The sequence below is a fragment of the Ursus americanus genome, chromosome 25 (genome assembly GCF_024610735.1).
Source record: "Ursus americanus isolate L20-20 chromosome 25, mUrsAme1.1.p, whole genome shotgun sequence".
NCBI classification, from domain to species: Eukaryota; Metazoa; Chordata; class Mammalia; order Carnivora; family Ursidae; genus Ursus; species Ursus americanus.
In genome coordinates, this window is record NC_142151.1 from 19743258 (window position 1) to 19757147 (window position 13890).

Below are 13890 nucleotides of genomic sequence, written 5' to 3' on the forward strand. Positions count from 1 at the left end.
AGATGCTACATGGTCCTTCTGGCTATAGCTATCTACTCACGACCTTTAGCCAACTGGTCTTTTGAGCATATTTCTCACTCAGGTTCTTTCCACTTGCTGTACCCTTTTCTGACCTCACTCCAGGTGTTGAAATAACTCGCTCCTTTCTTCTTCATTCAGGCCAGAGTTTACTGACTGCCCAGACTCAAATAGTAACTGCTTTCTACCCCTATAATTCTCTATTCTCTTACCTAATTTATTTTTTTCTTTAGTATTTATAATCACCTAATATATTATATATTTAATTATTATCCTGTTCTTCTTACTAGAATATAAGTTCCAGAAGAGTAAGAAATTTGTCTGTTTTGATCACTGCTTTTTGCCTAGTATTTAGATTAATGCTTGGCACGTATTAGTGCTTGGTAACTATTTATTGAATAAATTAATGAATGACCTAATTAATAACTGGAAAGCTTCCAGAAAATCCACTGAAAAGCTTTTGCAAACAGAAAGGGAATTTGGCAAGGTAAATGGTTCGAAGTTAATATAGTAATAAGAAAAAAGACAAAATAGCTAAAAATAAGTTTAACAGTTAATATGTAGGACTCTGCTGATGGACATAAAGACTTGAAAGAGTAGAGAATTATACTTTACTCTGGGATAAAAAGAATCAATGTTGTGAGGAAGCCCACTTTCCTTATTATTATATGTAATTAAGATGCCAGTAGGTATAATTTGGAGTAAATGGACAAAGTTTTAAAAAATTTTTTTTGCTGATAAATAATCAGTTGAGAATAATTAGAAACATCCTAGAAAGAAAAATAGTAGTGAGCTAGAACCAGTTTTATCAGATATTAAACTTTATCATAAACTAAAGGATATGAAATTGGTAAAGATATGGAGAATCGTGGATTAGCTTCAAGAAATAAGACAGATCTAGATTCATGTAGAGATTTAGTAGATGACGATGATAGCATTTCAGATAAGTGGGGAAACTCAATGAAGGAGGAAACAATTTCTATCAATTTAAAGTTTAAAAAGATAGTTTGTTACTTACCCCATTCCTGTCCCAAAATAAATTTCAGGTGGATCCAAGATATAAATGAAATTCAGAAATCACCAAAAGAAAGCATAGGAAATTTTTTATGAGCATGGAAGTCATCTCTGTGTATCATGAAATAACCAGAGAAGGAAAAGATGGATGATACATTGACTATTTTACAAATTTTAAACTTTTGTATTGGAAGAATTACCATAAACGAAGTCAAAGAAAAATGAAAAAATGGGAAAAGATATTTGCAACACATATGGCAAACAAAAGCTAATTTTTCTTGCTTTCACACAGAACTGAAAAAAAATTAATAATCGTATATGGGCAAAATGCCTCTGTAGCTATTCATAAAAAAAAAAAGAAAGAAAGAAAGAAAGAAAGAAAGAAAGAAAGAAAGAAAGAAAGAAATACTAACATCCAGCAAACACATGAAAAGATTATTTTCATTCCTGATTTTAAAATGCAAATGAAGATAGTGTGATGTACATTTAAAAATTACATAAAATGACCAGCTTTTTAGAGAATAGTTTAGAAAAATCACTCAAAATTAAAGGTATATATTATTTGACTCAGAGACTTACCTTCTACAAATTTATCCTTCAGAAATATTTCCATAAATTTATAAAGATAAGTGTACCAAGATTTTAATTACAATGCTATATAAAGAGAAGCAATTTAATATCTACCAATAAGAGCCTGATTGAGGGATGCCTGGGTGGCACAGTAGGTTAAGCAGCCGACTCTTGGTTCCAGCTTAGGTCACGACCTCAGGGTCGTGAGATCGAGCCCTGTGTCAGGTCCATGTCAGCATGGAGTCAGCTTGAGATTCTCTCTCTCTCTCCCTCTGCCCTTCCCCTGCTCACTCTCTCTCTCTTTCTCTCTCTAAAATAAAATAAATAAAATCTTAAAAAGAAGAGCCTGATTAATAACTAGCAGAATGTTTGATACATGCTACAATGTGGATGAACCTTGAAAACAGAAAGCTAAATGAAAGGTCACATATTGTATTATTCCATTTATATGCAACATCCAGGCAAGTCTATAGAGACAGAAAGTAGATTAGTGATTGTCAGGAGCTGAGGAAGAGCAGAGGAACCGAGAGATGATCGCTAGGGGGTATAAGGTTTCTTGTGGGGGCAAGAAAAATGTTCTAAAATTGTGATGATGGATTCATTCTGTAAACATACTAAATATACTTACAAACATACAAAAAAACATTGAATTTTGTACTTTAAATGGATGACTTATATGGTGGTATGTGAATTCTATCTCAATAAAACTAGATAAAAAATACCACCAAAAATAAAGAACAGTATATTGATGCAATGCAATATCAGGCAGGCAATAAAAGGCATAGGAAAGACATTGTTGAGGGAAAACAACAAAAGATTGTTAATCTCAAGCCAACTCCATGTGGTAGCTGTCTTTCCATGTGAGTGATGGGCATCTCCTGGGACAGCTGGCACAGCAAGACTGGGGGCCAAAGAAAGTCCTACCATCAGAAGCAGAAGTTTGGGTGGGGATGCCCTGCTGTGCTCAGATTGGGCCCTGCCCCCCAACACAGTCTGAGTCTGGGGAGGCAACAAGAATGACTGCGCCTGAAGGTGGGATGTGGGGAACTTCTTCTGGGGCTCCAGGCGTTGTATGTGCAAAGCAGGGTCACTGATCTTGTCTACAATGCATCCATCCACGGACTGCCTCTCCAAATCCCTGCGAAGAACTGTATCATGCTCCTTGACAGCACACCACCCCAACCATGGAAGAGTCCCTGGGCCGCAAGGAGGCCAACCTGACTCCTGAGGAGGAAGAGATTTTAAACAGAAAATGATTGAAGAAATGAAGAAGAAATATGATGGAAGGTCAAAGAATGCCCAAATCAGCATCTTCTGGAGGAGAAGTTCCAGCCGGGTAAGCTTCTTGCGTGCATCGCAAGAAGACCAGGCCAGCGTGCAGGACAGATGGCCATATGCTAGAGGGCAAGGCACTGGAGTTCTCGCTGGGGGAAGTCAAAGCCCGGAATGGCAAACAAATCCTCTTCCCTTCCGTCTCCGCTCATGTCATAAAGGTGTTTATTGTTAAAAAAAAAGGGGGTGGGGTCGGGGAGTGCATGTGGCAAAACAGTGTGCATATAGGCTCATGTAATAAAGGTGTTTATTGTTAAAAAAAAAAGGGGGGGGTCGGGGAGTGCATGTGGCAAAACTTTGTGCATATAGGCTCATGTAATAAAGGTGTTTATTGTTAAAAAAAAGGGGGGGTCGGGGAGTGCATGTGGCAAAACTGTGCATATTGGAGTTCATTTTTTGGTAACAAAGTAAGCAAACCTAGGCTTATTCATGCATAGATAATTTCTGGAAACAAACACAAGAGATTGTTAACAATGTTTGCTTCTGGAGATGGGACTGACATTCAACAATGGAGGAATATACTTACTCTGTATTCATCTATACCGTTCGAAATTTTTTATGAACATGTACTTACTTTTTTGATTAATTTTTTCAAATTATCTTAAAATTATAGGGCAATGGTAACATTCACACTTGCTCTAATATTAATTATCATGTTTCCTTCGTCATTCTTTTTTCTCAAGGAAGAAATTTCAGTGCACCTCGTGTATGTGAAAGAAGCCTGATTTAAAAATTAAAAAGTCAGATGATATAAATGGAGAAATATATTTAAAATCACAGATTAAAGACTTAAATGTAACACCTGAAACCCTGAAACTCCTAGAAGAAAACAAGAAAAAAGCTCCTTGACACAGGCCTTGGTGATGATTTTTTGGAAAATGATACCTAAAGCACAAACAGCAAAATAAAAAATAAACAAGTGGGACTACATCAAATTAAAAAAGCTTCTGCATACAAAAGAAATCATCAACAAAGTTCAAAAATGATCTATGGAATGGGAAAAATATTTGCAAACTGTATATCTGATAAGGGGTTAATATCTAAAATATAGAACTCCTACAACTCAATAGAAAAAAAATCAAATAATTCAATTTAAAAGTGGGCAAAAGACCTGAATAGACATTTCTCCAAAGAAGATATAAGAAAGACTAACAGGAACTGAAAAAGATGCTCAACATCACTGGACATTAGGGAAATACAAATCAAAAGCGCAACAAGATATCACCTTATGCCTGTTAGGTTGGTGACTATGACAAAGACAAGAAATAAATGCTGGCAAGGCTGTGGAGAAAAGGGAACCCTTTTGCACTGTTGATGTGATTGTAAAGTGGTGCAGCTACTATGAAAAACAGAAAGGAGGATCCTCAAAAAATTAGAAATAAGACTATCATATGATCTGGTAATTCCACTTCTGGGCATATGTCCAAAGGAAATGAAAACACTAACTTGAAAAGATACATGCGCCCCCATGTTTATAGCAGCATTATTTACAATAACCAAGACATGGAAACAACCTAAGTGCCCACTGACAGGTGAATGGGTAAAGAAGCTGTGGTAGCTGTATGTTTATATTTTATTATATTAAATATAAATATAAATATAAATATAAATATAAATATATATATATATATATACACACACACACAAAATTCAGCCATAAAAAATGACAAAATTCTGCCATTTGCAGTAACGTGGATGGACATCTAGGGCATTATGCTAAATGAAATAGGTCAGAAAGAGAAAGACAAATATCGTATGATCTTATTTACAAGCAAACAAAAATAAAAAACCAAACTCCTAGAAAAAGAGATCAGATTTGTGTTTGCCAAAGGCAGGGAGTAAGGGGAGGAGGAGTTGGAGAAAGGTGGTCCGAAGGTGCAAACTTCTGGTTGTATGAGAAGTGCATGCTAGGGTTGGAAGGTAGAGCATGACAACTGCGGTTAACAGCTAGGTGACATATGGATGCGCACGTTACAAGGAGGGTCAATTCTGAGCTCTCATCACAAGGAAAAACATTTCTTTTCCTTTTTTTTTTTTGTTTTCTCTTATTGTATTTGTATGAGAGGATCAATGCTAACTAAATTATTATAGGAATCATTTCACAGTATGTAAGGCACACCGTTATGCTGTACACCCTAAACATCTGCAGTGAAGTGTGTCCATTATATCTCAAAACTGGAAAAAATGAAAATTAAAAAGTTGTGAGGGAAGAGAACGCGATCTGCCGCTCTTGTTCAAGTATACACACATTGCCAGATGGTTTTTCAGAAGACTGGGTGTTCTCTGGGGCTTGTCCACTCTTGTTATGCATAAAAGCACCTTCTAAGAGCTGAACATTAGCAAGTAAGGTCTTTCATGGACTGAAGGTCCAATAAGATGGTTCTTGTTTTTCTTGGAGGCAATAGCTATGAGAGGTTTTTCACTTTTTGTTCATTTGTTCAGCCAATATATATTGAGTGCTTTGCTCGTGCACCGTCCTGGACCGGGCACTGGGTGTGTAGTGGTGAATAGTAATAATCATACTTACTTTTACTGAGCCATTAACCATAGTGTGGTACTGAGCACTTTATGTATATTATCTCATTTATCCTTACAATAATCCTCGGATGTGGATACTATTATACTTTTTAACAGAAGAGAGATTGAGTAGGTCACTCAAGATTACATAGCTAAGAAGCAGTGACCTTGAGGTTTGAACTGAGGGAATCTGATTCCAGAACAATAACTTCTAAACATTCTGTACTGTCTTTAAAAGCACCAGTAATCTCTGTGGGAGAAGGGAACCCTGCCATTCTATCATTCCTGCCTAACAGGCAAGAATAGTTACCAGTCTTACTAGCAAGGGGGAACAAGACAGATATTTTTCTTGTACTTATTAAATTAGTCAACAGATTTTTTTTAAATTATTTACCATATTCCTGATATTGCTCTAAGTCCTGAGGTTGTAACAGTGAAAAAGATCGGTAAGATCTCTGCCCACAAGGCATTTGCATTCTAGTAGACAAGAAAGTCTAAACAAATAAAAGGCAAAAAATAAATCAACAAGTTGAGGTGAGAGAAATTGGTTACAAGAGTACAGTAAAATAGAGATGAGCTGTTTGTGATTCAAGGTCAGAGAGACTCTGAGTAGGGGACAGTGGCCAAGATAGTAATAGCACTCAAACCCATTTTGTTTCCCTTCCGGGCACAAAGCTAAACAACATCTCCCAGGCTCTTTTATACATTCATGGAGCCAGTGGCATGAAGGCAAGATGGGCAAGCTCCTCTCTGAGACTGGGTGTCACACCTCTGCTGTGATGCCCCACACGTGGGTCTTTCGTCTTCCTGCTGGGCACAGCCAGTCCAGCGAGGGAATCTGAGGCTTTAGAAAGTGGTGAAGCCACCCTACTGCAAAGGACCCCTGAATCCTCGTTAGGAAGGCTGGCTGTAGAAACCAGCTGATTATACTGTATCGTGACTGAGGGATGAACCTTTTTTTGAATAAGCCACTGAGATTTGGGGGTTATGATGGCAATAAGCACATCCTGCCACAGAAAGCCCTACTGAAGCTAAGCCTTGAATGATGAGAAGGTTGTAGTGTGGGAAAGAGTGCTGCAGAGGAAGAAAACCACATGAGCAAAGGGTCCGAGGCAGGGAAGGAACTGCTGCATACAACAATCTGAAACATGCCTGTGTAGCTTCAGTGAGTGTTGAATTGGGGGAGGGAGGCCTCTAGCTCAACCAGGTAGGTCTTTGTAGACCAGATATGAGAGAGAACTTGGTTCTCAATGCAATGAAAGCCATCGATGTGTTTCATCCAAGGGAGTGTCATGATTCAAGTGATAAAAATAATAGCCTGGGGCTGCCCAGGTGGCTTAGTCTGTTAAGCCTCCCAACTCTTGGTTTCAGCTCAGGTCATGAGCTCTGGGTCCTAAGATTGAGTCCTAAGTCGGGCTCCCTGCTAAGTGGGGAGTCCGCTTGTCCCTCTCCCTCCTCCTGTGCTTCTCCCCCTCTACTCCTTCCCCCTCTACTCCTCCTTGCCCCCCCCAACCTTCCCTCGTGTACATGTGTGCTCTCTCTCTGTCTCTCAAATAAATAAATAAATAAATAATTTAAAAAAATCTTTTTTAAAAAATAGCCTGAGTTATTAGTGTAGAAGAGGCAAGACTACCTATAGGAACAGGACGGGCTACATCAGTCGTGAGGCCCAATGCAAAATGAATATGTAAGGCCTGATCAAAAATTACTTAAAATTTCAACACTGCAACAGCAGCTTTAAACAAAACACAGGTCATTGCAGTAGGAATGAAGGGGATTGGGTATTCTCTCCAGGTGACATGAACTCAGAAGAAGAAGGGGTTACCCCGATAAATGACCATGTGGAAATGGCAGTGACAGACATGGTAGATGGTTTTCAGAAGTAAGAAACAACTTCCATGTGAAAGGGCTGCAGGGGAAGCTGAGCCCAGGATGAGACCGAGATGTTAATTAAAGCAAGGGATACTAAGGCTTTCGTGGAAGGGATTCAGGCTGTAGGTGTGTTTACTGATCAAAGCGTGGGAACTTCAGAGGGTACAGTGTGTTGGTGATGAGGGGCCTGACCGAGGTGACTAATGTGGGGTGACACTCAGTTCCAGTGACCTCGTCCTGAATTCATTTCTTGATGGTTTATCAGGGATGAGTATGGTGATGAGAATAGCAAAGAATATGTCCTCTCAGACTACTCTCAGTTCTGTTTCTAATTAGATACCATGAAAGTGGCTTATATCACTAAAGCAGAGGAAACACTCTATTTAGGGGGTCTGGTTATTCCCAGGATCCTAGATGAGGAGCTTACCTAGAGCAAAAGGGGACCTCCCATAGTGTCTGAGGCTCTCTCTCATATTATCTCCCTTTCTCAGTGAATTTGGTGCTTGGCGTCTTCTAGACCTCTGAAGAGCATGTGGCTTCTCCAAAATGTAGTTTCAAATCTATTCTTAAAATGATTACAAACAGCCCAAGTTATTAATTTATAATCCAAAAGAAACAAAACAAAATAAACTAGATCTAGATTTTTTTTTTTTTTGAGCTAGCATACACCTTTGGACTAATAAACTATCTCACAGTAGGAAGGCAAACCCATACCAACTCAAAGCAAAAGTAAATATGCAGATAAATACTGGTGAAATGCTACTTTGCATAGATTTAAATATTGTAATTTGCTGGGTTTGTGAGTCAGGCAGATGCAGTTCATTTTGAAGCAGCTTTTGGGTCTTTTCACATGATTTGGCTATTCTTAGATTTCTGAGTCACTCTGTCCTCCATGCTAGTCATTTTTCAATTCCATATTCTCTATTCATGAGGGAGATACGACATTAACCAGTCCAAATTTGGCTATGTGGCTTAATTTTCTGAACAAACAGGCTATATATTCATTCCTATTCTTAGCACAATACCTTGGTACAAGTTGAATGTAAATAAAATATTTGGGCAATGCACTCTCACACTGTAGAATTTCTGGCAAGAGGTGCCAGGAAACCTTGGCATGCATAATATTGCATAATTGTTTTGATTCAATTTGGTTGTCCTCTTAATGACTAAAATCCCAAAGCAGTAGGAATACTTAGGAAAGAACAGAAATGTGGATAACATGGGATAAGCCAAAAGACCCTGCCAATGTTTTATCCAACAGAGGCATCATATCTTAAAGAATAATGCAGTAGATACATTGATATCTCCTAGAATAAATTTACTAGAAATGAAATTCCTTTGACAAAGGGAAGCTAGTGATAAATTCTTCCTCCAAGATGTCATTATGGGAGCTCAGAAGTGAAGATATGAATAGGACTATAAGGGGACTGAGGGGTAAAATTCGAGATTCCATCTACATGAGTTGGTGAATACGGCAGAGAAAGAGGGAGAGACTCCACCAGATGAGTGAAGGATTCCTGATGTTTTGCCATATTTTTCATGCCCACCTGAAGGAAGTATCTGCTAGATTGCTGCTCCTTGAGGATCAAAGCTGTGCTTCCTCATCCTTGTGTCTCCATTGCCCAAAAGAAGGCCTGGGACATAATGGACACTCCATGACTATTTGTCGAACTGTAAGAAACTTCGGTGGGAGGGGAAAGCAGGCCCACACTTACCTTCCACTAAACTGTTCTAGGGGTGCCACTGTGTTATTTGAACCACCTCCTTACCCTCCAGCTTGCTTTTAGCCCTTCGTCTCAGCAACCACTCTGAAAACTCCAGTAGAAGCAAAGAATTGACTCCGTCCCACTTTTCACCTCTCATTCCTTTTTTTGTTTGTTTGTTTGTTTCTTTTTCCATCAGGAAAGTTTGGGGAACCCTATATGCCTCAAGTGCAGGAGAATCCCAGTTCTGAATAGGTGACCTCCTAGGTGGAGAAGCATTAGGCTCTGATACAACTTGTCTGCTAAGGGCTATCAGTCTAACAGGCCCCAGACCAGCCTCTTTGTCCTCTAAAATTATAATGAACTTGAGATAATTCCTGGGCCCCTCATTGAACAAGTAGCTATTAAGATCAAAAGACAGCATGTGTATGCAGTTTTGTGCCACTTTGTACCAATATGTGGTACCACATGCTTTTGTGCATGCTTGAGATCGATTTCTTTAGTACTTACTGCCATTGTTCCCCAGCAGGAAGCCAGAAGAAAGGAGTACCACACATATCATAGGACAGAATTCCAAGAAAAACAGGAATGGTCCGTAGAGTCTTAGGCCACCGAAAGTTGAACTAAAATAAATTCAGGAGAGTATCCATTGGAGCTAGTAAGTAGGTCAGTGACATTCTCAGCAGGAGCAAATTCAATATGCTGCTGAGAACAGAAGCCAGTATCCCCAGGGTTGTAGGTAAAGAAGTGGAAGCTGAGGGGAGATTATGCTTACAAGGAGCTTGACCAAAAAAAGGAAGGAGAGAGAAGATTAGGGCTGTAGAAGGTTTGGGATGAGCAATGAAAGGTTTTTGTAGATAGGGCAGACCTATCTTTTAAAGCTGTAAGAAAAGAGGCACCTGGGTGGGTCAGTTGGTTAAGCACCTGCCTTCAGCTCAGGTCATGATCTCGGGGTCCTGGGATCGAGCCCTGCGTTGGGCGCTCTGCTCAGCAGGGAGTCTGCTTCTCCCTCCCTGTCTCTTCCCCGGTTTGTGCTTCTCTCTGTCTCTCTCGAATAAATAAAATCTTAAAAAAAAAAAAAAAGCTGTAAGAAAAGATTCAGTTTGGGCTGAGTCCATATGTGGGGGATAAATAGAGGCCAACTAAGGCCAGGCCATGAGGTGGGTGCAAGAACCAGGAAGCAGCCAGCTGTGTGAGGGATGGGCAGGGCTGGCCGCTAGGCTGCAAAACAAAGAGTCCTCCAAAGTCCTCCGAGATGAGAGAGAAAATCAAAGCTGTTTTTTCAATTTAATGAATCTAAAGGGAGACTCCTGATTTAAGGCAATAAGATAAAAACAGAGTAAATAGAGCTGTCATGAAAGGCATTGAAGCAAATCGTAGGAAGTAGATCCTGGAGAAATTGCCTGTGTATTGGGAACATAGCCGCCTCTCACATAGAGCACCCGTCACCCTGCAGAGAGGGGACGATTACAGGTGCCAACTCGGCTGCGCAAATAAAGATGTTGAAGGTATTGGAGAACGAGTCTGTAACAGATAGAACAAGGTCCCTGAGGACATGAGGTGGGTTGGCATCCTGATCACAGATTAAGTAATTAACTTCATTCACATCCTGCAAACCATACCTGAGATTCTGAGCCAAGAAGGAGAGTCGGCTGGAAAGCATTCTGTATGGGCATAGATACCTGGGATCTAGGGGGGAAATTCTGCTTGCTTTGAGAGTCTGAGGGAAAAACACTTATGTGTGTTACAAAGTTTGCATATTGTGTTTTTAACAATCCCCAGTGTTCTTAAACATTCCAAACACTATGGCCAAATAGACGTCATAAGATATTTGTGTTTAAATAACCTTTAGTAGTTTTTACGTGGTTATTATTCTTTCCAACTGAAAGGATATTTCTTAACCTAGTTTTCTCTGTACCAGTCCTTCAAAGTGCTTCTCTTAATTTCCATTTAATGAAAATCTCTACATTTATGAGTTTGTATTTTCTTTGGATTTAAATTAATCCTTCAAGAGGAGCGTTAACTCTCTCAAGCTACTGGAACTCTGCTTTTTGGAACTGTTATGTTGACTCTTGGGGAGTGACTTTGGCACCAAGGAAGACTTGGCTCAATACACTTTTTCAACAAAAGTACTAATATAATAAATTTTGAATCAGACTATTTGAAATAAAAATCTAGATTTAGAAAATGATTCACTATTTAAAGACAGAATAACGATACTCATCATTTATATTTTGTTATTTCCAAGTGTTTCTCTGAGAAGTCCTTGCGGTTTATTGGGCCTGTTTATAGTCACTGGTTCCATGAAATCCAGTTTAATTTGACATCAAAATCTAGTATAATGATGAAACTATCCGGGTTGATGAAATGAAATATCTAGATTCAGAAAGAAAATAAACTGAGTGGGGAGGGCAAAACTCACACTAAGGATCATTTCCTTTTCGTGTCCTTCTTTTTGGATTAACAATATTTTTAAAAAGGAAGGAACTTTTTTCTGAGAAACAGTGTCATTTGCAGTGAATACTTGGATATTAGATACACATGTACTGCAATTATTACTTTTTGGAAATAGTAATTTACTAAGTGAAGCTAATAATCTAAAATAGTTAACCAGACCTTGAAGTTAGCTCTCCAGAATCATAAAGGTTTAGTCAGAATTTTTATTGGAAACTTCTAAGTGTCTCCCAAATTCACCAATGCTCTTCTACTTCTCGGCTCTCTTGATTTGCATGGTAGGTTTTCCTTACTTTGTAAACTTTGGCATACACATGGTATATAAAATATGTGATATATTTATTTTATTCTTTTTCCAAAAATATTTTTATTAATTTGCCTTGAAGTTTCAATTAAAGGTCTAAAAGAGATAAATAGTTGATGATTTGAATTTTGAAAAAAATGCTGCTCTTTAGGTAACTCTGAGCTCTTGACGTCTGCTAATTATCTTGATAACTTGGAAAGTGAGTGGAGACTCACATAATGAATGATATCTGATTTATGTTTCACGCTAGATCAACACTCCAGAGTCTTCCACAGATCCCCACATATATTATATCTGTGTCGACATAATCACACTGTCTTATAATAATAACAATAAAAGAATCATTTATAAGGACATTTTAGAAAATCAGCAAGATATAAAATCTACTTGACTGAGGGATGCCTGGGTGACTCAGTCAGTTAAGCATTGGACTCTTGATTTTGGCTCAGGTCATGATCTCAGGGTCCTGGGATCAAGCCCCACGTGGGGCCCCATGCTCAGCGGGGAGTCTGCTTGAGGATTCTCTCCCTCTCCCTCTGTCCCTCCTCCAATTCACTCACTCTCTCTCTCACTCTCTAAAATCAATAAATCTTAAAAATATTTATTTGAAGCACATTGTAAACTATGGTTATTGTGCCCCTGAATTAATCAAAGCACCAAAAAATTATAGGTTAAGAACTGCTGGACCTGATTCTCTTTTTCCAGCCAGAATGGAACTAAGAATATGCTTTTGTGGATGCAAAGTACACAAGAACACTCTCTCTCCCTCCCCATATCCTCTTCTCCATTTGTCTCCAAACAGCAAATTATCCAGTAGGCACTAGTAGTCTCTGTAGCTGTTTAGAGAAAGATGCCTATTGACTTCAAAGGATCAGAGGTAAAACCTTCCTCTGGAGGAGAGAAAAACTGACCATGTAAAGGGTGTACATTCTCTCTATGGACTTATTGGCTCAATCAACAAATTAAAATGACCAATTTGGTATCTACTATATGCGAAGTGTGGCAGTGTTTATAAGAATTATAAGATAATTTACTGACCATATGCTGCAATTTATTTGGACAAATGAATGTGATAGGATGATGTACAAATAATTGATATATTTCTCATTCTTCCCCCACCATCAATTGTATACTTGAGACCTATGATGCACTTCATTTTAGCTAGGTATACATTATCCAAAAGAAGGCTCTCACTGAAGAGCTGTAAGATGGGAAAAAAATTGGGAGAAGAAGTGATTGGGCAGAAGTAGCTGCCTATCCTCCCATCATATAAGCTGAGATTCCTAAACTACGCAGAGGGAGAGAGAGTTGGAGGGGAAGAAAGAGAGAACCAGAGGTCTTAGAAAACATTGACAAGGGGCCTATTATTACATATCTTATTGAACTTAGGAATGTAAGGCTGAGAATGGAGAGGTTGAATGCTTTTGTCTAGTGGCATGTTGGAAAGTAGTGGCCTCAGAGATGTGTCCTTGCCATGTAAATGCCAGTAATTAGTAAAGAGGGCTGTTTGGAGAATCTCAACGGCAGAGCAGGCTAATGATACTGGGATAAGCTAGGCAGTTCTGCTGATCTCTCCTGGGTTTAGTCTTACAGCAGCAGTCATCTGATGGCCTGATCGGGGAGGAGAGGGTGTCTAAGGTAGCTTCACTCGCATATCTGGAGACTTAGTATTGGCCAATGCCCATGATCAATGATCTGTGAAGTCTCTCATCTTTCAGTAGTTGCTTCCAGGCCACCTCAAATGGGAGGGCTATTTTCCAAGAGTGTGAAGAAAACGCTAAAACCCTTCTTGAGAATTGGGCCCTGGAACTCATACAACACCACTTCTATTACATTTTATGAGTCAAAGCAAGTCAAAAGGTGAGAGCTTAGCTTCAAGGAGTGGAAAAATAGATTCCACTATTTAATGGGAAGAACTGCAAAATATTTGTGGTCATATTAATCCACCACAGTCCACACTCTGGCTACAATTATTTACATTATTTCATATGCAAAAATCTGCTCATCTCTTGGAGTGTTGAAACCTGTGCTTTGCAATGCTTTGGGCATATGCCACTTGTGGCTATTGAACAATTGAAATGTGGCAGGTGCAAATTGAGATGTGCT

General features: G+C 39.0%; 1 pseudogene; it reads left to right on the top strand.

Annotated features, from left to right (window-relative positions):
• Positions 1 to 2469: 2469 nt before the first annotated feature.
• LOC123781767 (small ribosomal subunit protein eS8 pseudogene) lies at positions 2470 to 3191 on the top strand (annotated as a pseudogene).
• The last annotated feature ends 10699 nt before the right edge of the window (positions 3192 to 13890 follow it).